The sequence below is a fragment of the Mustela nivalis genome (genome assembly GCF_964662115.1).
Source record: "Mustela nivalis genome assembly, chromosome: 9".
NCBI lineage: Eukaryota > Metazoa > Chordata > Mammalia > Carnivora > Mustelidae > Mustela > Mustela nivalis.
The window spans coordinates 54,642,062-54,666,758 of record NC_139028.1 but is presented as its reverse complement, the minus strand read 5'-3'; the positions used below and the strand labels follow the sequence as shown (position 1 = coordinate 54,666,758).

At 40.4% G+C, this 24,697-nt stretch overlaps 1 protein-coding gene across 2 annotated transcripts in view; it reads right to left on the bottom strand.

The window, feature by feature from the left end:
- Window positions 1-24,682, bottom strand: part of RAB30 (RAB30, member RAS oncogene family) — an 80,618-nt gene extending 55,936 nt beyond the window's left edge. The window contains exon 1 of one of the 2 annotated variants that reach the window (XM_082682896.1): window positions 24,451-24,682. The gene's annotated coding sequence lies outside the window, so the exon portion shown is untranslated. Of the gene's footprint in view, window positions 1-5,118; window positions 5,201-24,450 lie in introns of those variants that run through there. The other variant, XM_082682898.1, reaches the window with a different exon arrangement.
- Between the last annotated feature and the right edge of the window lie 15 nt (window positions 24,683-24,697).

Sequence of the window (24,697 nt, the reverse complement as noted above, 5' to 3'; positions counted from 1 at the left end):
AAATAACTTACCCTCTCAAGGAACCTACATATTCCTTCAGATAGATTCTTTTTTATCTAATTCTTTTAGATTCATCACAGTACTAAACATAAGGCTAGATGCACAATAGGTATCTAATAAATAAATATTGATAGGGGCACCTGGGTGGCTCCGTTGGTTGAGCGCCAGCTCTTGGTTTCAGCTCAGGTCATGATCTCAGGGTTGTGAGATCGAGGCCCCCATCAGGCTCTGCACTAGGTGTGGAGTCTCCTTGGGATTCTCTCTCTCCCTCTGCCAGTCCACCTCCCCTGTATGCTCATGCACATACACTCTCTCTCAAATAAATAAAACCTTCTAAAATAAAATAAATGTATGTTAACATATCTGGGAGAACTTTAGTACCAAACTTAATGCAAATCTATCTCCAGGAAATGACACCTTTATGATTCCAAAATCTGGCAGGACCCCACTTTAGCCAGATGTTTATTTGCATTGAGCATCACCAATAATGGGATAAACTAACATCCCCTCACACAGCAATAGCGAGTACACAAAATGAGCTATTTAGAATTCTTGCCAAAAACGTTTAACCTGGGCGCCTAGGTGGCTCAGTGGGTTAAGCCTCTGCCTTCAGCTCATGTCATGATCCCAGGGTCCTGGGATTGAGCCCCGCATTGGGCTCTCTGCTCAGCGGGGAGCCTGCCTGCCTCTCTGCCTGCTTGTGATCTCTCTCTCTCTCAAATAAATAAATAAAAATCTTAAAAAAAAAAGTTTAACCTGTATATAATAACAGAGAAATAACTAGACAAATGGTAGGTTGTGAGATATTCTTAAGACTCTTAAAAATAGGGACACTTGGGTGGCTCAGTTGGTTAAGCGGCTGCCTTCGGCTCAGGTCATGATCTCAGGGCCCTAGGATGTAGTCCTGCATCAGGCTCCTTGCTCTGAGGGGAGCCTGCTTATCTCTCTGCCCCTTCCATCATCCACTTGTATGCTCTCTCTCTCAAATAAATAAAAATCTTTAAAAAAAAATAAATAAAGCAGGTATTAACAGTGTGCAATCACTAAGTGAGATTTCTTCCTGATATAATCAGAAAAAAAAATTTCTGGCGGGTTGGCTGAAGCATGAAAAGAAAAAAAGCTTTGGCAAGACACATGGGCAGGTCTTTGAATTATTTTCTGTTAGAAAACAAATATTCATGTGTTTCTCTATTTTAAGGGATTTCTCAAAGCCTACAAATGAGAAGACTATCTTGTATTACATCTCTTCCCTCTGCAAAATCCCTCAAGATTCTTACCAAGAGAGCCTAAATCTGTTTTTTCATGACCTAATGAAAGCCTTCTTTATTTAATTTGGATCTTCCTCCAAGTGATATGCAGCAATTATCAATGCTGTGTATTGACTTATACATCCCAACCCAGGGGCCTAGGTTCAAAGGATATAGCTTTCTGAGCTGAAATCTAAGAACCCAGGCTTTCCTCTGCCATATAGAGAAACCTGCTTACAATGAATGAATGGCAAAGAAAGCCTATAGTGCTCCTTATAAACAAAACAGTAATCTAGGTAGAGGGTTTTCTTAGAATAACCTCTACAAATCTGTAAAAATGTGTTTGGCTAAAAAAACAAAAAACAAAAAACCTCCAACTAAATCCATGTATTACCATTGTCAGGTGAGAAAAACATTCAACTTCTGCAAGAACAGAAAGAAAACATCACAAGCATCACAGTTACTGTACATCTAATGAGTCAGTTGTTCTCATTTATCAGAACTAAAAAATTAATGCAGCAAAAGATATTTGTTTTAGACATTATTTGGATCAAAGCCAAATCCATGCCCAATTTTTCCTACAGCCTCCCTCAGTTCTTTAGCCCACACACCCCAGGATGCCTCACACTACAGTTTGAAACTACAATTTTATTTTTTTTTAAGGTTTTATTTATTTATTTGACAGAGAGAAATCACAAGTAGGCAGAGAGGCAGGCAGAGGGAGAGGAGGAAGCAGGCTCCCCACCAAGCAGAGAGCCCGATGAAGCACTGGATCCCAGGACCCTGAGATCATGACCTAAGCCGAAGGCAGAGGCTTAACCTGCTGAGCCACCCAGGTGCCCCTGAAACTACGATTTTAAACCTAAATGATTGCGCAACAGGAAGAAGGCAACACATGCAGAAAGAGTCTTCCAGTTGCCCCCACAAACTTCGGCAGAATCAGGGAAACCAATTACCAACCAGGCTCTCTGTCTTCAAGGGAACTTTGATGTTGAAACAGAATTCTACTTTGCACATTAATTCTCAAAACTGTTCTGGGGCACTATAAAGACAGCTGCAGAGCAACAGGCTTTCCTGGCCCACATCTGCATATTAGCATATACATCTGGCCAAAAGATGAGACATCCACAGACCTGGCACGGGTCTCCTCAGTCACTGAGCTCCCATTCAGTTGTCGCAGTTAAGTGGGAGTAAAGGGCTCTGAGCAGGTTAAGCCCTTGAGCTTGGTACTTGAATCCTGGCTCTATTAATGACTGGGTGACTTCGGACACATTTTACTTAATCTCTTCCAGCTTAGTTTCCTCAGCTGTAAAACGGGGATGGTAATCTTACCCCAATTACATTGAGTTATCGTCAGAATTAAATGAGGTTAATATGTATTACTAGGCATGTCAATAAACTTTCAAGAATGTTGGCTCTGATTATTATTCTTTATTGTTATTTGGAGAGTTCTACTCCATCTGTTATGGGCCTTTAGAACTCTTGAGATTCTATGAATTAGCGTGCGACCCACAGTAAGAAATCTGACATCTCTGGGCCTCATGCTCATTATCTGTTAAATGAAAGGGTACTGCCAAGTGACCTATAAAATCCCTTCCAGCTCGAAAATATTAAAAGGCTCTCTGATTGATCTTTCATGCTTTCATCTGTGTCTCAGTGCCACTGACTGGATAAACTGGTACAACAAAGCCAGTGCCAGATAAACTGTCTTTATCCTTTTTCACCTTAGTTCCTTTAATCTCATAACCCACCCATGCATACATAGGATCATAAGGTATCGGTCCCCACAGAAAAAAATAAGCAAGTATGGAGGAAGCCAAGTCTCTTTCCCCTTCCTATAGGCCGAGTAGTGGCTTCCAAACATGAATGAGTGGATTCATTTATACACCCATGGAAGCATCCCACATACTGAGGAAGGAGTGCCTTCCTCTGCTCCAAAGACACCCACTCCTGGTCTCCACAGGCTGTCATTTGGGCATGATATCTGCCTGAACTGATGGAAGGCTGGGATTTTGTCCTGCTAATTTTACAACCCGTCCCAAACACAGTGCCTGGAATGTGGCAGGCACCTAATGACTTACTGAATAATTAAATTCATTCTTCCCTCAGGACCAAAACTATGTATTTGCCACATAAGTAGGCAATTTGAGTTGTGGGTCTGAACCTCTGGGGATCCTTTATTAAAGGTCAACAATTGAGCAGGGTCAAGAACTAGATGTGTTCTTGCTGGTGGTGGTGGGAAGGGTTGTACAGAGAACCCCCTGGTTCTCAGTTTCTTTGATTAAAAAAGGGGAGGGGGAATGTGTTAGATCAGGGGTGGGAAAACTATGGCTCATGGGCCAAATCCATCTTATGTCTCCCACCTCAGTTTAGAATGATCTTTACACTTTTAAATGATAGTTAAAAAAAAAAAAAAAAAAAAGAATGATCTGCATCAGAGATCATAATATGGCCCCCTAAATCAAATACATTTACTTTTTGGTCCTTGCTGATCCTGGATTAGATTGTCTCTAAGGTCCCTTCAAACCCAGAAATTTTAGCACTCTAACTGTACAGGGTTTCTCCGAGCAGTCTGATTCTGGCTCCTCACACAGAGTATTTCTAAGACCGAAACAATACCCAAGGAACAGCAGGACCTCAGTTGTTATTTGCTTAATTGAATAAATAGATCTGCAGCAGCAACCTTAGGAACTGAATCCCTTACCACCAGGAGGGTAAGTTGGGTCAGTGTGTATCAAATCATGGCCTAACAAATGCCCCCAGCATCAACTTATCCCAAGGGAACACGCAGTTCCATGGGTCCTTTGGATAACAGCGACACCTGTGATGGCCCAAAGCTTAGATAACCCGCATTAAGACTCACCTTGTTCCACCAAATACAAAACACATTTAGCCATCCCCTGAACAAACCACTTCAGACAAACAAATTATAAAGCTGTCTAGATGTACCTATCAGAATCATCTAATCAGATAATTTTAATGGTCTCAAGAGAATAAATCCCATCCAAAATAAGGTATATAGAATAATTTAGCTTTCAGCATTCTGTTCCTCTTTCCCTTTTGCTGCTCGTATACAATACCAAAACAATTCAAACATTCATGTGAGCGCAATGAGCCAAGTAAAGTCTAGAATATATGATCCTATTAACACTAATGGAAGTTGGAGGAAGGTAAAAGAAAATAAACCTCCCTGGTTCTGCTCTCAGTACACATACTTTTCCAAAATAAACAGCCAACAATTATTCCTTTAATGTTCCTTCTCCGTGCACCCATAAATCACCCCTGGGCATATACCTTGTGCGATTTCAAAGGATGGGTTTCTGGTTTTGTGCTGTGTGTGTTTTTTTTTTTTTTAAAGATTTTATTTATTTATTTGACAGATAAAGATCACAAGTAGGCAAAGAGAGAGGGGGAAGCAGGCTCCCTGCCGAGCAGAGAGCCTGACTCGGGGCTCGATCTCAGACCCCAGGATCATGACCTGAGCCAAAGGCAGAGGCTTTAACCCACTGAGCCACCCAGGTGCCCCTCATTTACCAATTCAAAGAGCTCTGATAAACATAGCCAAGAAGAATGAAATACAACCATCTGAAATGGCAAGAATATAGTAAGCAACAATCCCCAAGTGTCTGAGGAATACCTAGAAAATTCCTCACAACAGAGTAATAATCCTAACAAATTTATGACAATACACAAGACTTGTCAGTTTCCAAAGGCTTCTAGCTCTAAACTCAAACCACTTACAGTAAGGCACTCTTCTCATCTCATTACCAGAAACATACACGAAGTTATAATAGTCCTGCTTTGGGGTTTACCTACTCTCAAATACCCTTAGGAGTTCTCAACCATCCGAATTCTAGCAAGCAAGACAAACCTCATTTATCATACACAGCCAGCTCTGCTGTCCCAGGATTTCTTGGGAAATGGATCCACATACAGCTCTGAGAATCCAAATAATTACTCTGAGGCAACTAGCTCTGGGTATGAGCGTACAACCCTGACCAGAGTCTTCAGAGATAAATACTTAAGAATCACAAAGCTTCTAGGAGTGTTTATGACTATAAATGAAAAGATTACAAAAATAAACACGAGAATGATACCATGCATGCCTACTTGAGCAATGAAAAGATTTGCCAGGAACTGGGGCCAGAGAGTTTCCAGAAATGTCTCTCATTGAGCCAAATTTGTTTTATAACAACAAGCACTGACATCTGTTATACATTCTATGGGCTTGTTATACACTACGTCAATACTATACATCGAGATATTTGCCTCTCACAACAACAGTACGAAGCTAGGGTTGCCATCAGTCCTTCATTTGGAGCTAAGAACACAGGCTTAAACAGGTCAAGTCTCACAGCCCCAAGATTTATGCCTTGAGCCAAGACTTGAGCTCCAGTCTCTTTACACCACATCCTCTGTCCATGTCACGATAGCCCAAACTGTGGAGTACCAGGGCAGAGAAAAAGCCTGCTGGAGACCTTTCCCCACTACCATAATTCATCAACCCATTTGGCGGACAGTCTGCAATTCGTGCAGCCACATGTGGGAACTTTCTAGTGGGTTAAAGGCCCAGAGCCAAAAGCCTGGCCTGCTTCCGAAATAAGCTGGGGAAACACTCCCTGAGAAGACACCATAGCTTATGCCCGTGGGGAAACCTTTTGAGAGATGAAGAAGGAGCCAGAAATGTAAGGGGTTAATAGTGGAGACCTCTATGTGATCCTGTCAGAACCTCAGAGCTGGAGGCCTCTGGGAGCTTGGTAACAAGCTCTCTCAGGACCCCAAAGACAGAATCCGGGGCAAATGATGTGAAGTGACCCTTTGTTGGGGAAGGAGAAGGGATTAAATACACAAACTGAGCTGGCTTCAAACAGCATTTTCTCAGATGACTTTGATGAGCCACTTCTAAGAGAGAAATTGCCATTCATAAATTACCAGGGAAAGGCAAAAAAGGGGTGGGGAGGGGGAATCAGTATTTTAGTAAGAGCCATTCATCTCGAGCTGGTGACCCACCACTTCAGAAGGAAGATACAGAAAGCTGGGAGAGCTGTCCTTGAGTATGCTGGATATTTTTAAGAGCTGGTCGACCCTAAATATCACCACTTTCTAGGCTCCAAGGATGACAGGGAAGCCCTGTGCCCTGGTGCTGTTTTTCCAGAAGGACAAAAACCAGGGGCACCTGGGTGGCTCAGGGTTAAAGCCTCTGCCTTCGGCTCAGGTCATGATCTCAGGGTCCTGGGATCAAGTCCTGCATCGCTCAGCAGGGGCCTGCTTCCTCCTCTCTCTCTGCCTGCCTCTCTGCCTACCTGTGATCTCTGTCAAATAAATAAATAAAATCTTTTCCAAAAAAAGAAATACAAAACCCAGAAACCTGAAGAAGCTTGTGCAGAAAAGGTAAAGGCCTTAATTTTAAAAACTTGGACTTGAGTCCCTGCTGTCTCCTGTTAGCTATGACAAGCAAGTCAAACCTCCTTGAGACTGTTTCCACATTTGTGAAGAATAAGAACACCTACCTTATAAGACTGTGGGGAGAATAAAACAAAATTATAAACGTAAAGGCATAGCACAATGCCTTTACGTATTAGCTGTGCACTAAATGTTAGCTCTTTTAACTTCCCCCACCCAACCCTCATTTCAATTCCTTGGTATTAGAGTTCTAATACTTAAACATTCTAATACTTAGCAACTCACCAGTCCTTAGTAGTCTTGAAAGAATCACATGTGTTATACAATGCTAGACATTTCACTCATCTCTTTGAAATATAATCATCTATGACTTCAGCTGTGAACACCTCAAATTAACCCTGGGCCCTTAGGTCTCTTACGAGGCTACCCCATGCTTCCTAAATTCCCTTTAAAAAAAAAAATTAACTCCTAGGTCTCTCTTCAACTTTATAATCTTTCTCCAAATTCTCGAGCTGGGTCACCAGCTCGAGATGAATATCAATATTTGGCTGCACTTAACTGTTAAATTCAACTAAACTTTCCACAAGGCTTAAAATCAAAAGGACCTTTAAAGTCAACAAAGCTTAACTAAATGTAATAAATATGTACTGTGCTTATAACCACTGGAACAACAGGATGGATGAGATTCTTACAGTCTTCCTCACTACCTTCCTGGTCTTTGGGATGACTTCCTCTCCTCTTGACAACCTCTTATCCAAGGCAGGGACAAATGCCCCTTCTCTATGCTCCAGCCTTCTGTATACACCCTTACCAGTGCTATGGCCATACTGTACAATAACCATCCATTTCATCTCCTTCCCTGGCCCACAGTCTCCTTTCAGGCAAGAACCGTGTTTTGTCAAATCTCAATTACCAGTCCCAGCACCCATCAGCTTGTACCCATTATATAATAGATACCAGATTGTTGTTGGATCAATGGATAGATGGATAAAAGAATGAATAAATAGGGTTTTTTGATCTGGGAGAAGACTTAGAAATAATCTAGTTCAATACAAGGTTTTCATTTCACAGATAAGGAAGCAGAGTCTCAGAGCTGTCAAGGTAGTTTCAAAAGCAGCAAGAAGATGACAGTGGTAGCAGTCACATGCCACTTCTACTGTGAGTTGAAAGGCAGACATCACTTCACACTCACCCCAAGAGTAGATAGTGTAGCTTAGTGGACACAGGCAGCATGGGTTACACAGGCAAAGTCTTACTTCGACCACCTATCAGTCATGTGACTTTGGGCAAGTTACCTCATCTCTCTGAGTCACAGTTTCTACATCTGTTAATTAGGGCTATTAATAACTTCAGAGTTGTTGGGACTACTACATCTGCCAGCATATATAAAGTGACTAGCATAGCATGGGCACTGTGTGCTAAATATATGTTGACTGAATGAATCATGAATGAGTCCTTGTCCAGCATACCACAACTTCATGGACCTGGTTTAGACTTTGCATTTAAGTCTCTGCCCACATGCAAGGTGGCTGGGACACCCATAATTACAGAGTCATTTGGAGATTTGTTCCTTGCCAGAATTGGATCTTTAAGCAGGACCAAGTCTCTATAACTTTGTTCACTGTTCCCTTCACCTGGGTTGCCCTTTCCACCTTCCTCAATGCTACATAAATCTGACCCATCTTCCATTGCCTCACCTGATCCACCCCGTCTAGAAAGAATCTCTAAGTCCTATGACTTCATCAGTCCTTCTTGATGCACTAATTAATGTTTCATCACATAATGTCGGGGAGGGGGAATATCTGTCTACATTTTTAAATTGGGATAAAATAGATGTAATATAAAATTTATAATCTCAATCATTTTAAGTGTACAGTTCAGTAGTGTTCAGTACATCGACAGTGCTGTACAACCAATCTTCAGAATTTTTTCATTTTTCAAAAATGAAACTCTATACACATTAAATAACAACTCTCCAATTTCTCCCTCCCCCTAGCCCCTGGCAACCACCATTCTTTCTGTCTTTGTAAGTTTGACTATTCCAGGAACCGCATATAAGTGTAACCATAAAATATTAATCCATTTGTGTCTGCTTTATTTCTCTTAGCATGTCCTCAAGATTCATCCATGTTGTAGCATGTGTTAGAATTTTCTTCCTTTTCAAGGCTGAGTAATATACTACCATATGTACATACCACATTTGACTTATCCATGCACCTGCCGATGGACATTTCGGTTCCTTCTACCTTTTGGCTATTGTGAATAATTCTGTTATGAACATGTGTATATAGGGAGGAACCTGTTTTATCTCCTCTACTTGAATGTGAACTTTTTTCTTAAAGATTTTGTTTATTTATTTTACACAGAGAGAGTGAGGGCGAGAGACAAACAGAACAAGCACAGCAGGGGGAATGGCAGGCAGGAGATAAGCAGACTCCCCGCTGAGCAAGGAGCCGCAGGTAGGGCTCAATCCCAGGACCCTAAGATCATGACCTGAGCCAAAGGCAGAGGCTTAACCCACTGAGCCACCCAGGCTAACCGAATGTGAACTTCCTAATGACAAAGCCTGGGTTTTAATCTTCTGTAGGTGACTAACATGTGATGGACACTCAATAAATACCCATCAAGTAAATAAGACAGGACTCTTCTCCACAGATGAAGCGAAAAAGTAATCATCTTCCACACCAATCTGCAAAATGGCATTTCACACAGCAGAAAAGCACAAGCTCTGCAGTCAGACAGCTCTGATTTCTGGCTCTGGATCTGCTTCTTACTAGTCATATAATCTTGGGCATGTTACTTCAGCTCTCAGAGCTTTGGATCTCTCATGTGGTTTCGCCACAACTAAATGCTGTAACTTATGGAAAGCAGCACACCATTTGGCACATCATAAAAAATGTTTGCTATTATTATTATCATTATTAAGTTCTATAATAAAAGTAACTTGGTGGCACCTGGCTGGCTCAGTCAGTAGAAGATGTGACTCTTGATCTCAGGGTCATGAGTTTGAGCCCCACGATGGGCATAGAGACTACTTACAAAAAAAAAAAGCTTGCACATATCAACATGCCATTTAGTTTCCTGGCCATGGTAACTTTAAAAGCAAAGAACACGAAAAATTCTGAGGCCAGACAATTTATAGCAGGTAACAGTCAACACAGAAAGACCCTACCACAGCAGGAACAATGACTCTGGATTGGTATCACTTAATGTGGAGTCTTGAGATATACAATTGCAGCTCATGAGCTGGAAATTCTGTCACATCAAAGGGGCCAACTTAAACGTTATAGTAAGGATCATGTCATTCAGCAAAGCAGCCTGTCCACGTTTTTATAAATGTTTTTTAATCAGGATTAGTTAAGGGTTTTTTTTTTTTTTTTTTTTTTGGTGCCTGGGCTAAATCTATTTTGAGCTTAATCATAATTCATGTTTTAAAGCTTTTAGTAAAAAAAAATGAAGGAAATAAATATATCTTTATTACTATTTCAGAAAGAACTATTTATTTCAATCTGTCTCAAAGGAAATTGAGCTCCCCACCCCACTCCCAATTCCTCTAGGGCATGAATTCCTTCTGAGGTTGCTATCCGAATTTTCCAGACCAGTAACATTCCTTCCAAAGTCAGCTCTTAGAAATATAAGTTTTTGAGTCTTAGAAGGAAAAGCTTGTCCAGGATTCCTTTTCTCTGCCAAAACAATTAACATTTGACATGGCTAATTCAAATGACTCTCACAGATAAAATCGGAAACTTGATTGTGTAATTGGGGGAAGAGGAAAGAGGAAAAAAAAGAGAAGGTAAGAAGAGGAAGCCGCCCAAAAGCTAATATTGGCCCAAAAATAGCCTAAAAGATCCATAACCCCTAGCTTTCCTAAGATAATCATGACTTCTGATAAATTTAACACTATAATGAGATAATGTGTTAAATGGGCAACCAAATATTTTATTTCTCTCTCTCTCTCTCTCTCTCTATATATATATCGTCCTTTCTTCCTTTCTTTCTTTTTTGGTAAGACTTTGCAATTAAATCAATAAATTCTTTCTCAGACCATGAATCCCAATTTTGCATTCAGAACAATACTGTCACCATATACCACGTGTCAATTTTAGTTTGGCTCCCCAATAACAGCTAAGAGCTACCGGCTGCCTTGCCCATCCCAGGATGTCCCCATGTACTTGAAGGCTACCAGGTGACAAGCACCACACTGAGCCTTGACATACAGGGCCTTGTTTAATCCTCACAGCAACCCTATCTCTAAGTACTGGCATCTTCCTTCCCTCCTTTCTTATCTCTTTATTTTTAATTAATTTCAGACTTCAACTTAAAAAGGAAAAAACTTTAAAAAAAACTAGTAATAATTCATATGTACCCTTCACCCAGATTATCCAAATGTGAATTTTTTACCACTTTGCTTTACCATTCTTTCTGATATAGATATTACTTTATTCCTAAACATTGTATCTCCCTAAAATTCAAGACATATTCTTCTATCTTCACAATATGATGATCAAAATCAGAAAATAAATCTTATATAATCTAATCTCAGCCCTTATTCAAATTTCACCAATTGACTAAACAAAATAATGTCCTTTATGACAAAATAAAAAAAATTGGGGTGGGGGGGCATCTGGGTGGCTCAGTCAGTTAAGTGGCTGCCTTCGGCTCAGGTCATAATCTCAGGGTCCTAGAATTGAGTCCTACATAGGGCTCACAGTTCAGCAGGGAATCCGATTCTCCCTCTCCCTCTGCCTTGTTCCCTACCCCCTGCTCATGTGCTTGTGCTCTCTCTCTCTCACACAAATAAATAAATAGAATCTTTTAAAATAAAAAGAGAGAGAAAAAGAAAAAAAACTTTTCTCTGATCCAATCAATCCAGGATCATATATTGTATTTAGTTTCTATGTGACTTTAGTCTCTCCTTTAATATAGAATTATTCCTCAGTGTTTGTCTTTCATGACCTTGACATTTTTAAAAAAAATACAGTCCATGTGACTTGTAGAATGTTTCTTAATTTATATTTATCTGATATTTCCTTGTGATTAGATTCAAGCTATGCATTTTGGGCAGGAATGCCATACTACTGGTGTGTCCTTCTCATATGATGATTTGTCCCAACACTGTATTAACCTTAATCATCTAGTAAAAGTGGTATCTGCCATATTTCTCCACTGTAAAGTTACTCTTGCCTACTTTCTAACTATTAAGTATCTTGTGAAGAGATACTTTAGACTAGGTAGTCTCCTCTACTATTGATGAAAAAACTGAGGCTCAGAGAAGTTATGAGTTGTCTAAGATCACACAGCTTAAACGCACCAAAACACAAATTCAGACTGCATTTTGTAGGCTTCAAAATTATTCAAAAGCATCCCACTGCTTCCTAGACCAGTCACCAATAGCTAAAAGCATCTCATTCTAACGCCCTTACCATGAGCACTGGGGAAAGAGTATGAGGACATCATGGCCCAGAGAATCCTGATACTTCTCTGCTCTTAAGAATTGACATCATCCTAGCTGCTGAGTCCATAGAGCTGTTTCTAAAGTGCTAGAAATCCTGAGGGCAGTGCAGTACTTTATACCCAAGCCTCCTCTCTGGACAATGAATCTGGGAGAGCACTGGAGGAGAAGTCAGCTGGTACTAAAAGGCAGAAGATGGAAATGTATATGCATCAGTACATCTGTCTGAAAAAGGAAAACCTAAGATCATCCCTACCCTAAGGCCATCCCTACCCTAAGGCCATCCCTACAAACTGACCTCTGGCTGGCCATCTGAAACTTTTCTTCTTGAGCTGCCATTTATTTCCACGGTTTTTGTTTGTTTGTTTGTTTGTTTGTTTTAATTTTGAAATACACTGGTATTACATTCCCATGGGTCAAAACTCAATGTGGCACACTTACGAGGATGGTCATAATGAAGAAGAAATAATAACAAGTGTTGGCAAGGATGTAGAGAAATAGAACCCGCATATACTGCTGGAGGGAATGTAAAATGGTAGCAGCTGCTTTGGAAAACAATTTGTCAGTTCCTTAAAAGTTCATACATAGAGTTAGCATTTGACCCACTCCTGGTACAGACGCAAACGAAATAAAAACAAATGGACATTCAAAACCTTATATGCACATGTTGATAGCATTATTCCTAACAGTCAAAAAGTAGAAACAAGCCATGGAACCTGGCTGGCTCAGTCAGAGGAGCATGTGACTCTTGATCTTTGGGTCCTGAGCTGAAGCCCCATGTTGGTTGTAGAGATTACTTAAATATTTTTTTTTTTTTTTAAAGTTGAGGGGGTGCCTGGCTGGCTCACTTGGTTAAGCATCCAACTTTTCGTTTTGGTTCAGGTCATGATCTCAGAGTTGTGAGTTCAAGCCCTGCATCAGGTTCCATGCTTGGTGTCGAGCCTGCTTAAGATTCTCTCTCTCCCTCTCCCTCTGCCTCTCCCCTCCTCTATAAAATAAAATAAAATAAAATAAAATAAAATAAAATAAAATAAAATAAAATAAAATAGGGAAACAATCCAAATGTCCATCAACTGGTATGGAATATCAATACAAAGGAATATTATTTGGTAATAAAACTAGAACTGATCCATAATACAACACAGATAAACCTTGAAAAGATCATGCTGATGAAAGAAACCAGTCACAAAAGACCACATATTACCTGATGCCATTTATATGACATGTCCAGAATAGGCAAATCTATAGAGACAGAAAGTAAAGACAAGAAAGTGGTTGCCTGGGGCAGTTTGGGAGGGCAAGGCACAGGGGCAGGGGAGATAACAAATGAATGCTAATGGGTAAAAGGTTTCCTGTTAGAATAATGGAAATGTTCTAAATTGTGGTGATGCACAACTCTATGAACATACTAAAAACCACTGAATTGTACAGTTTAAATGTGTGAATTCTGTGATGTGTGGATTATATCTCAATAAAGCTATCTTGTAAGTTAACCTTATAAAATAGTAAATCTTAAGAAATCTCACAGCACACACCCCACTCACTTTTACAACCCTGTTCCAGTAACTACTTTGTTATTTTATATCCTTCCAGGGTTTCTTTGTGCAAATTCAAATGCACTTTCTTTCTTTTTTTTTTTTTTAAGATTATTTATTTATTTATTTGACAGAGAGAGATCACAAGTAGGCAGAGAGGCAGGCAGAGAGAGAGAGAGGAGGAAACAGGCTCCCTGCTGAGCAGAGAGTCCGATGCAGGGCTCGATCCCAGGACCCTGAGATCATGACCCGAGCGGAAGGCAGAGGCTTAACCCACTGAGCCACCCAGGCATCCTCAAATGCACTTTCTTATCCCCACTTCTTTCACAGAATATGTACTCTTCTGCACCTTCCTTCTTTCATTTAATATAGCCTTTGAGAGCTTTCCATATCAGTACTTAATGAACACCCCAATTCTTGTGTGTGGTTTAATAGTTTTCCCTTGTATGAACTTAGCCATTTATTTAACCTATTTTCCCTGACATGCTTAGGGTTGTTTCCAATCATTTGCTATAAGCAACAATAATGCAATGCTTGTTCTTTCCAACTTGATTTCCTCGCATAATCTTTTATACCTGGACTGCCTCAAGGCAAAAAAGAACAGAAACCACCTCAGAGTTAATCAAAATTGGCTCTGCGTCTGGCCTCCTCTGCTAACTACCTGTAACTCTCAGAAGGTTACTTGTATTTTCTGAGTCTTAATTTCCTTACTTGTAAAGTGGGCAAAATTCCTGAGGAACCAGGCAGAAGGTTGGTAATGGATTATAATACCTTGAGGGTAAAAAATAATCCAGGAATCCAGATGATGCTTAAAGAAAGGGGGATCAGGAAGAAGAGGGGGAGGAGGAAGAGAAGAAGCTGAAAGCTGATCTGTCAGAAAATGCCTGGTCATACATACAGAAAGAGGGGTGCCTGGGTGGCTCAGCAGGTTAAAGCCTCTGCTTTCAGCTCAGGTCATGATCCCAGGGTCCTGGGATGGAGACCCGCATCAGGCTCTCTGCTCTGCAGAGAGCTTGCTTCCTCCTCTCTCACTGCCTGCCTCTCTTGCCTACTTGTAATCTCTGTTTGTCAAATAAATAAATAAAATCTAAAAAAAAAAAAAAAGAATACATACAGAGAGAATTAGAAAACCATCCTTTCATAGATACCAACTGACCTAGGCCATGATTATCAAGAGATGTTAAAACCAGTGGATAAAAATTACAGAGGAACAATATTCAAACAATCTCAAAGTATGACCCCACAGACTATTGTATTAGAAAGAGAAATAAGTACCTTTACAATGAAGAGATCAGGCAATACCACTTCATCCAAATGACCAAATCTTACATCACCAGTGATGTTACAAAGTGACATTATGTGTTACCTAATGTGATACAAAGAAAAGAACACAACAGGCAACGCTAAATTCCTACAAGTGTTTAACATGAGTCTGATAAAGAAAAAACAATCAGGCCAATCCAATTTAGAAAGGCAACAGATTTGGAATCTTCAAAATTTCAATGTTTCAATGTAACCATATTGCAGTTACATGGGAGAACTTCCTATTTCTTCAGAGATACATGCTCCAGTGGGCAGAGATAAAGTGTTGTAATGTTTGCAACTCACTTTTAAGTGATTTTGGCGGGGGGGGGGGGGGGTGCGTGTGTATGTGTGTGTATGCACAGATGCAGTAAGAGAAAGCAAATTAAGCTAGATGAAGGGTATATGGAATGTTCACTGTAAGATTTTTGCAATTTTTCTACATATCTGAAACTTTTCAAAATGATTTGGGGGAAAAAATCAAATAAAACATGCAAACCTTTTGGCACCTGGTAGATGCTATAATAATTTACATCATGGCTTCAACTAACTCAACAGCTGGAAGGAAAGCTCCTCCCTGTGTGCCTGAAGGTAAAATGAGCCATCAAAGTAAATGTCACCAGCCAGTCCTACCTTCATGAAGCTTATGCTTTTGATCAGAAGGCAAGGCAAAAATAGGAAGCAGCCAGAGATGCTTTTGGTTTTGGTTCCAGAATACCTACCTAGGGCCATCTGCAACCTTTTTTTAAACTAGGTAACTAAAAAGAAAAAAAAAAAAGTTACTCAACCTCACTAAGAATTATTTCCTCATTTATATGGAAAAAAGTGGAACTAAAATCTACCACTTAAGTTTGAGATTATAAAACAGCATACATAATACACCTTTGGAAAACATCTTTTATTAAAGACTCCCATTAAAAGATATTAGTCTCCTAGAATAAAAGTGGGGAAGAAGGAAGGCTCCTGACGGTTTCATCTTTACTGACTTATCCGATAACAATGAAGAAGAAGTAACAATGAAGAAGAAGAAGTAACAATGAGACATTAAGAGATAGAATGACTTAAAAAGTCTTTTGGAATACAAATGCCAATGGAATTAAAGGAAAAAGTGATGTGAGGTGGCCCAGTCAGACACAGCAGCACCTTAACAACAGCAAGTATTTATGTACATATGCATTTGCCAAAGTCCTTTCATTCACATCATCTCATTTTGGTCTCACAAAAACCCCCATTTTATAGGAGAAGAAACTGAGACTTGAAAAGATAAATTTCCACACAGCACAGAGCTCAAATCTGTGTTGGCTCCACCCAGCCCCATAAGAACAGAAGTAATTCATAGCTTGTGATTCTCATAGTCTTTCCCCCAGGGTCTCTACTGGGGCACAGTGAGTCCTCGATGGCCAGTCCTAAATTCATACCTTTTCTACAGAAAAATGCCAAAATCTGCTCTGGGACTGCTTCTATCAATATTCAGAAAGAGGAACCATCAGGCCTTTTACCCACCTAGTTCAGATATTAAAAAATGGAACTTAAATTCCCCTTTCTAGTGTGGTGGTGTGACTGACATGGAGAGGAAGTGAGCAGAGGAGGTTATTTTCATCCCAAGGTTGATGCTGTCCACATTTTAGTGAAGCTAACCATAACTCAAAAATAAAAATTTTCTGCAGAATTTTCTGGGGAAAACTCTTGGCTGCTTTATTGTTTCAGTTCACTTTTTAAATATCACATTGTGTTGTAGGCAGAGATGATGTATTTTTATTTCTTTTTTCCAGAGGTTTCCGTAGTATTTACATACTAACCTTATTATACCCTTCACAAAAACTAGCAGGAACTCTGTGATTCCACTTTTGCCCACTTTCTGTTCACCCATCACAACTTTTTTCCTTTATTAAGAGTTCAGTGCAAGTGGCTAATGGACTTGGCAAAGGTATGTAGAAATGGCACTGTCAACGACTACTGATAAGAATTTAAATTAGGGTGGGGGGAGGGGGCGCCTGGGTGGCTCAGTGGGTTAAAGCCTCTGCCTTCCGCTCAGGTCATGATCCCAGGGTCCTGGGATTGAGCCCCCGCATCAGGCTCTCTGCTCAGCAGGGAGCCTGCTTCCTCCTCTCTCTCTCTCTGCCTGCCGAAATGTGCCTACTTGTGATCTCTGTCTGTCAAATAAAATGAATGGAATCTTTAAAAAAAAAAAAAAAGAATTTAAATCAGGGGGCAATTAAAGAGATGCCCTCTGACCCAGCATTTCTACCCCCAGAAATGTGTCCTACAGAAATATTCCCACAAATTCATCACAAAAAAAAAAATGTGTTCTCAAATGCTCATTGCAGTGGTGCCTAACAGCCATGGAAATAGGTAAATTAGAGTGACATGCAAATATGTGGGACAACTGCTCAAAATATATTACGAGACAGCAAGCAGAATTATAGATAATATCATTAGTATATGTATGAAGGAAAAATGACAGAGGAGCATACATCAAAATCTGAAAAGTGATTATCTTTGTGAAGTGGAATTAAGGGGAATTTCCACTATCCAATACATTGTGTATTCTTATAATAAATTTTGATTAATCCTATGTTATGTCTAGACTCAAAAAAAATTTAAGATAAATATTTGTGTGCCTCTTGCCATCCTTTCCTTTTCACTTTGTTTTTTTGTTAGTTTGTTTGTTTGTTTTGTTTTTTTTAAAGATTTATTTTATTTATTTATTTGACAGACAGAGATCACAAGTCAGGGACAGGCAGGCAGAGAGAAAGGAGGAAGCAGGCTCCCCACAGAGCAGAGAGCCCGATGCGATGAGGGGACTCCATCCCAGGACCCTGGGATCATGACCTGAGCTGAAGGCAGTGGCTTAATCCACTGAGCCATCCAGGCACCCCATCCTCTTCACTTTGGAAGCAGCTAGTGCTCCATCTGTATTACTACCTTTAGTAATATCAAAGGTAGAGTATCAGCTCTAGAAGTTTGCATTCTTAAAGAATAACAGTATAGTGTTTAGACAGGACACTTTTTAAAAAAAGATTGTTTTTTTTTTTTTTTTTTTTGATGGGCAGAAAATAAGTTTATTGAGTTACAGCAATCTGACAGTCCAAAACTCCCAAGGAGGGAGAGGACCCAAAAGGGTTGGCCAATTTATTTGAGAGACAATGCGAGCACCTCTACACTGAGTGCGGAGGCCAATGTGGGGCTCGATCTCAGGACCCTGAGATATGACCTGAGCTGAAATCAAGAGTAGAACACGTAAGCAACTGAACCACACAGACACCCCTAGAAAGGACATTTAAAAATCACTTACAACATCCCCAGTAATTGGTATTATAGCCTGTCGGCTAATTAAATACCTTTAGGGACCAAGAAAATCACTACCTTATGAAGCAGCCCTTGATGTCTTCTAGCTTTGGTGTGACATTCCTAATGACGACATTCAGGAATGGCAACTGATCTAGACATCAATATCCATAGCATGTCAGGCTAAGCAGATGGAATTGTTATCACATCCAAGAAAACTAACATTGTTACTGATTACCTAATATGCAATTCCCATTCAAATTTCCCCCTTTGTCCCCAAAATGTCCCTTATAGCTTTTTTTTTTTTTAAGTCCAGAATCCAATCAAGGGTTACGTATGGCATTTGGCTGTCATACTTCCAGTCTTCTTTAATCTAGATTGATCCCCAATATATTTTGCTTTATTTTGTTTTATTTGTCTTTCACGACATTGACATTTTAGAAGATCGCAGGCCAGCTGTTTTACAGTATGTCCCACAATCTGGATTTGCTTGATTATTTCCTCATGATTAGATTTAGGTTAAACATTTCTGGCAAGAATTCTACATCAGTGAAATATACTTCTCATTGCCTCCAGTTGTCTGGTTATACTGTTATCTTTTTCTTTGTGTTACCACTATGGATACTAAACAAGGATCAACCAGTAAATAAAATATTTAAACCAATAAATAAATATAATGTTAAAAACAGTTACTATGAGCATCAGTTATACCAGTCATAGTACCAGATACTTAAAACATATTATCTCATTTAAACCTCATAACACTCTTGCAAAAAAACTGAAATTTAAAGAAGTTAAATAACTTGCCCAAGGACACACATATAGTGATAGAAAAATATGTGAATGTGAACTCTCTCTCTCATACACACACACTTTAAAATATAATCTCAGGGATGAGGGGCTTCATGAGGATCCTCCAGGAACAAATAAGAACTGTGACCTTAGATACATCTCGAAGAGACCCATCTAGTTTTCAGTGATTGGATTACTATAAAAAAGGAACTGAAAATAAATTATCTATGGCCTATACAAAATTCTTCCATACTTGGAAGTGTTCTTATTTGGAGATGGGCCACATTTCCACCACAGCCAAGAAAATAGGGCATTGGTTCCATAAATTATTATAACATTCTGGTGTTTTGTTCTTTTTTTTTTTTTTTTTTACTATTCTGCAACAAAATGAGAAAAATAAAGACAAAGTAGAGAATTTTCATAAAGCTCAATATATTGTTAATTTTGAAAGTATTGTCTAAAAGTGAAAGGGTCATTTTTTTAAAAATCTATCTCTACTATAGAAAAATAACCATTGTCAAAACAGCTCAGGCAATTTTACCTTATTTTTTGGAATTTTGCTTACCTATACAATTCAAAAGTGTGAGACCCATTGATTTAAGGAACTCTATACAATTTTAAAATAATTTTTTGAGAAACTAACTTGACTAAAGGAAGTTCAGTCCAAAAAGAAACCAGATCTGAAATATTTCTGAATTTTCCTATAAGTCATCTATATAACACCTCAAAGGGTGCAGGTCTCAGGAATACATTTTAATGAATTTGTTAAAAGAGTTTCACATTTGACACTTTCATTACTAAATACCCTCTCTTCCAGTGCATTGATACTTCCTTTGAATGGACACTCAGTGACTTAATATATTCAATCAACAAATATTCGGAGTCCCTAATGGGACTTTTTTTTAAAAAAGATTTTATTTATTTATTTGGCAGAGAGAGAGCACAAACACACCCAGGGAAGTATCAGGCTCTCCAATGAGCAGGGAGCTCAATGTGGAACTTGATCCCAGAGCCCTGGGATCATGACCTGAGCAGAAGGCAGACACTTAACTGACTGAGCCACCTAGGTGCCCCATACTCCATATAAGTTGTATAATATGTCTGTCTGGAATTTCAAACTGAACATGGCTAAAAGTCCCTCCTTCTTAAACAAACAAACAAAAATCTGGTCTCTTCTCCAGTGTTCTCTTTTGCATTCCCAGTTGCTCAAGGAAAGATTCAAGTCATCTTTAGTCCCCCTTCTCCCTATCCCCACATCCAATCAATCAGTAATCTTATCAATTATATTCTTCAAGTTTTGCCTCTCTCTAATCTCTTTCCTCCTCTCCAAGCCCTCTGCCCCCACCCTAGATCCAAGCCACCATTACTTCTCACATAGAGGAGGAGAATTACTTGCTACTTGTCCTCCACACATTGACTTTGGCCAATCCTCTCCTCCAATCTCTTCCTCACTTAACAGCCAAGATGATGTTTGTCATATCATTCTACATAAATAATTCACCTAGCTATTCAAAGCCCTTTATTAGGTTCTTATTGCTCTTAGGATTAAGACCAAAATTCACATGAGGCTCAGAAAACTGCCCACTCTCTAGACTCTGCTCACCTCTCCAGCCCAGTCTGGCCTCTCTTCTCCAGCTCTGCTCCCATATACTGACTGACCTCCTTTCAAATCTTCAATTTACTACTCTTCCTTTTGTACTTTGAACATGCAGTTTCCCTTGTCAGAAATCCTCTTTGTCTCCCTGCAAGCACCTCTCATTCCCAACCTAAATTACTTCCACTCACTCTTCAAGTTTCTTGAAGTGCCACCTCCCACAGGAAACCTTTCTTGATTTCCCGAAACAAGGTGAAAGTACCAGTGAGGCAGTCCTATTCCCCTATATAGTATATCCCCTTTTGATAGTAACATTCATCACACTATGTCCAATGATTGTCTCTCTATTAGAATAGAAACTCCATGAGGGCTGGGAAAGCTTCTCTTTCTTTCTCCTCTTTTTTCTAAGATTTAATTTATTTATTTAGAGATAAAGAGTACACACGTGCATGAACAAGCAAGGGGAGGGGCAGTGGGAGAAGGAGAAAGAATATCAAGCGGGCTCCACACCGAGGGCAGATCCATCTCACAGCCCTGAGCTCATGACCTGAGCCAACATCAAGAGTCAGGCATTTAACCGACTGAGTCACCCAGTCACCCTGGGAAGCTTCTCTTCCAACTGATGTATCCATAGTTCTTAAAACACACGAGCTGCTCAATTAATATTTGTCATCAAGTTTATGGGCTGGGAACAAACTGTAGCAGGCTATGCCATGCGAACAATTAAACCAAGAGGCAAGGATCATTATCCATTTGCAAAAATGTAAACAGAGGCAGAAAAGAAATGCATATTTATTCAAGGTCACAGACATAGTGATGGGGACAAATCTAACCGATCATTCAGCTCATTTGTCCCCACAAAACACTTATCAGCTTGGGTAGGGGGACGGAGCATTTTAGAATAAGAAAAATAGGAATGAGAAGGGGGTGAGAGAGAGGCTTCGAAAGACAACTTCTCAATCTGCCTGTCACAGTAGTTGCCTCCATACCAAAAACAGTTAGACTCTCTATGCCCGGAAAAGCATTAAATGAGTTAAACACAACCACCACCACACCTTTGTCCTCTAGAGAACAAATAAAATTCTTTTCAGCCACAAAGAAGACATCACCGGAGGGAACACTGTTGCCACTCCAAGTGTCTTCAAAAAAAGCAAATGGGCAGTTTGGCCACCTGGATTGCTCCTCAGCAATCAACAGAAAAGATGGCCTTCCCGCCACTTACCGGAGCAAAAATCAGGGAAAGAAAAAGTATAAAATGAGAAAGAAGCCCTTCAAAGTCTTCTTTTTCTTTAGGAATTAAGAGAACAGTTCGTGTAAAGCACTTGCTGTTTTTGAGTTTTTACATATTTAAGTAATCTCTATACATCCAACGTGGGGCTCAAACTCACAATCCCAAGATCAAGAATCACATGCTCTTTCTCCTGAGCCAGCCAGGTACCCCTCATAGAAAACATTTTAAAACACTGCTAACGCACTGGCAGTTATTTTTTTTAAAGCATTTAAAAAAATTCTTATTTATTTTTTAAATTTCTTTTCAGTATTCCAAAGTTCATTGTGTATGCACCACACCCAGAGCTCCACGCAATACATGCCCTCCATAATACCCATCACTAGGCTCACCCAACCTCCCACCCTCCCCAAACCCCTCAGTTTGTTTCTTAGAGTCCACAGTCTCTCACGGTTTGTCTCCCCCTCTGATTTCCCCCCAACTCCCTTCTCCTCTCCATCTCCCCATGTCCTCCGTGTTATTCCTTATGCTCCACAAATAAGTACAACCATATGATAATTGACTCTCTCTGCTTGACTTATTTCCATTCTTAATACAGGTACCAATGAAAACTACAGTGACATAGGCTCAACTGCAACACTGCATTGCCCACAAGCTGCTGAGGCCAAATTATGTCCATTACAGAAACGACAGAGCAGGCCAAAGGCTCAGGCTTGTTGCTGCTCATCCTGCCTAGCACCCACTGCAAGAAAAAGAAAAAAAAAAGTCAAAGCTTCTAAGAGGACTCTCTGGAATAAATACTCACACAGTCCACCTTTACCCTGGAGTTTCTGGGTGAGGTAGAGAAGGGGTGGGGAAGGTATTCAGAGATTGGAAAAAGACTTAGAGTGACTTGACATATTGGTGAGAAGAGGGAAATTTTGAAACAGAGGAAAAGTGAGAATTGTAAACGGAGAAACAGGGAAAGAAACTGAAAGAACTTCAACAGACATAGAGGGGTGGGGCAGGGAAGGTATAGGCAAAAAACGGTAAGGTACCCAGGAGAATTGACAGTAAGCATCAGAGAAGTAGAAGGAAGCAAAACCAGGCAGTCTTTTCCCAAATCCCAAAGCTGCTCATTGCATCTCAATAAATCACTCTACTACAAAGCCCATACAATGGACTGTCCTTTGCATTCAGTAACAAGCAGCATTTAACGAAGCATCACCCAACTGCAACTTTGGAGACCTAAGGGTCTGAACTGAAAATGAAAAAAATGTGTTCAGCAGCAGAAGGCAACCAGGAATGACTTTCACCCAATTTCTGAACTGCCTATAAAGAGGTTTGGCAATTTAGAGTTAAGCATAAAATGCTTTGGCATTTCTCCTTCTTTTGACATTCCAGGAGGGGGTGTGGTTGACCCCAAGTCCATTCATTTCCAAGGTTGTAGATCTCTCTCGGCTAAGACTGGCCCCATCTGTTCTGGAGTTAGCCAGCTGTTTATCCCAAAGTAACATTTATTGCACTAATCATCCTAATAACTCTTACAAGAGCCAAAATCACACAAGCCAGAATGCTTTCTGTCCTATTAAATGTGTCAGTTCGCTTAAAAACAAAACCCCCAAAAACAAAACCAAAAGACCCCCACTTCTATGCTCCTTGGTTCCCCTAGCCAGGATCACTCTTCGTTTCAGAAGATACCTTTCGGGTACCTTTCAGTAACGGCAAATAAAGGTTAACAGTGCTTCTAACTTTTCCTTTCCCTAATGCGTTAGAACGAACCAGGGTTTCCCTAATCCGTTCTCCAAACCGTTAGTTGTGACTGGTGATTGTGCCTCACGAAAAGACAGCTCATTATGGTACCATTGTCAGTGGCAAGGAGCCTACTGCAACATCATTTAAAACACTCACAGGAGCACAAATCTGTCGGCTCCACTTCCAAACAATCCTGCAGTGGGAAGAAGAAAAACACTTAACAAAAATGCTCCTTCCAGCAGCCTAAGAGAAGCTTCCCCAGACACGTGAAATGTTTCTGACTAGCAGGGAGTGCACCAGTAAAGGACACTGTCACCTCAAATCAGCAGAAAAGGCGAGACAAATGACACAGACACACACACACATAAAATAGAGCACCACAAAACTTAACCTACTCAGAAGCACGCTCATCTTAAAAATAAATAGCGTGTGCTTGCCCAAGCGACACAGGAATGTTCTAAAGTAGTGCAACCACATGAAATCACTGTCTCCATTTCTCCCCACGCATCACCCCTTCCCACTCAAACCTCAGCACTCGGGGCCGTATGTGACAGGACTGCAGTCCCCCACCTCTGCCTTTTTCTGATTTTCCAAGAGCGCTTCCCAACATCTTTCCCAGCCCAGCCCCCCTCTCTAATCCTCAAAAGGTTGAGGGGAGTTGCGACTAGGGAATCGGCAGCAATCGGTCCTCCCGCGGGGGAAGGTTGCTAGAGTTGTTCTTTGCAGTGACCCAAATTGCACAGAGCTTTTTCACTTAGCAGCACTTTCGAACACCTCTCCAGTCCTCCCGCCCCCATCGCCCCAAAAGAAAGCCTTGAGAATTCAGCGGGAGGAATAACTTGGTAGAACCATTTGAATAAATCACTTCAACTCACCTGGTTTGGGATATTTCTCCCCACCCCAGGCATAAACAGAAATGATGTGCGAATGAGTCACGCAGGCAAGTGAACGTGTTGCGATGTCCTAAGTCCAAGGGCTGGAGTCAGTCCCTGCCCTGGTGCTGCTGTTACTCTTAGCTCAGCTGGAGCAAGCGGCAATCGCAAGCCCAGCAGCAGCAGGGGGGTGGATAGACCGTAGCACAATGAATGCAGTGGGGTTTTTGCAATGACATCATCCCTCTGT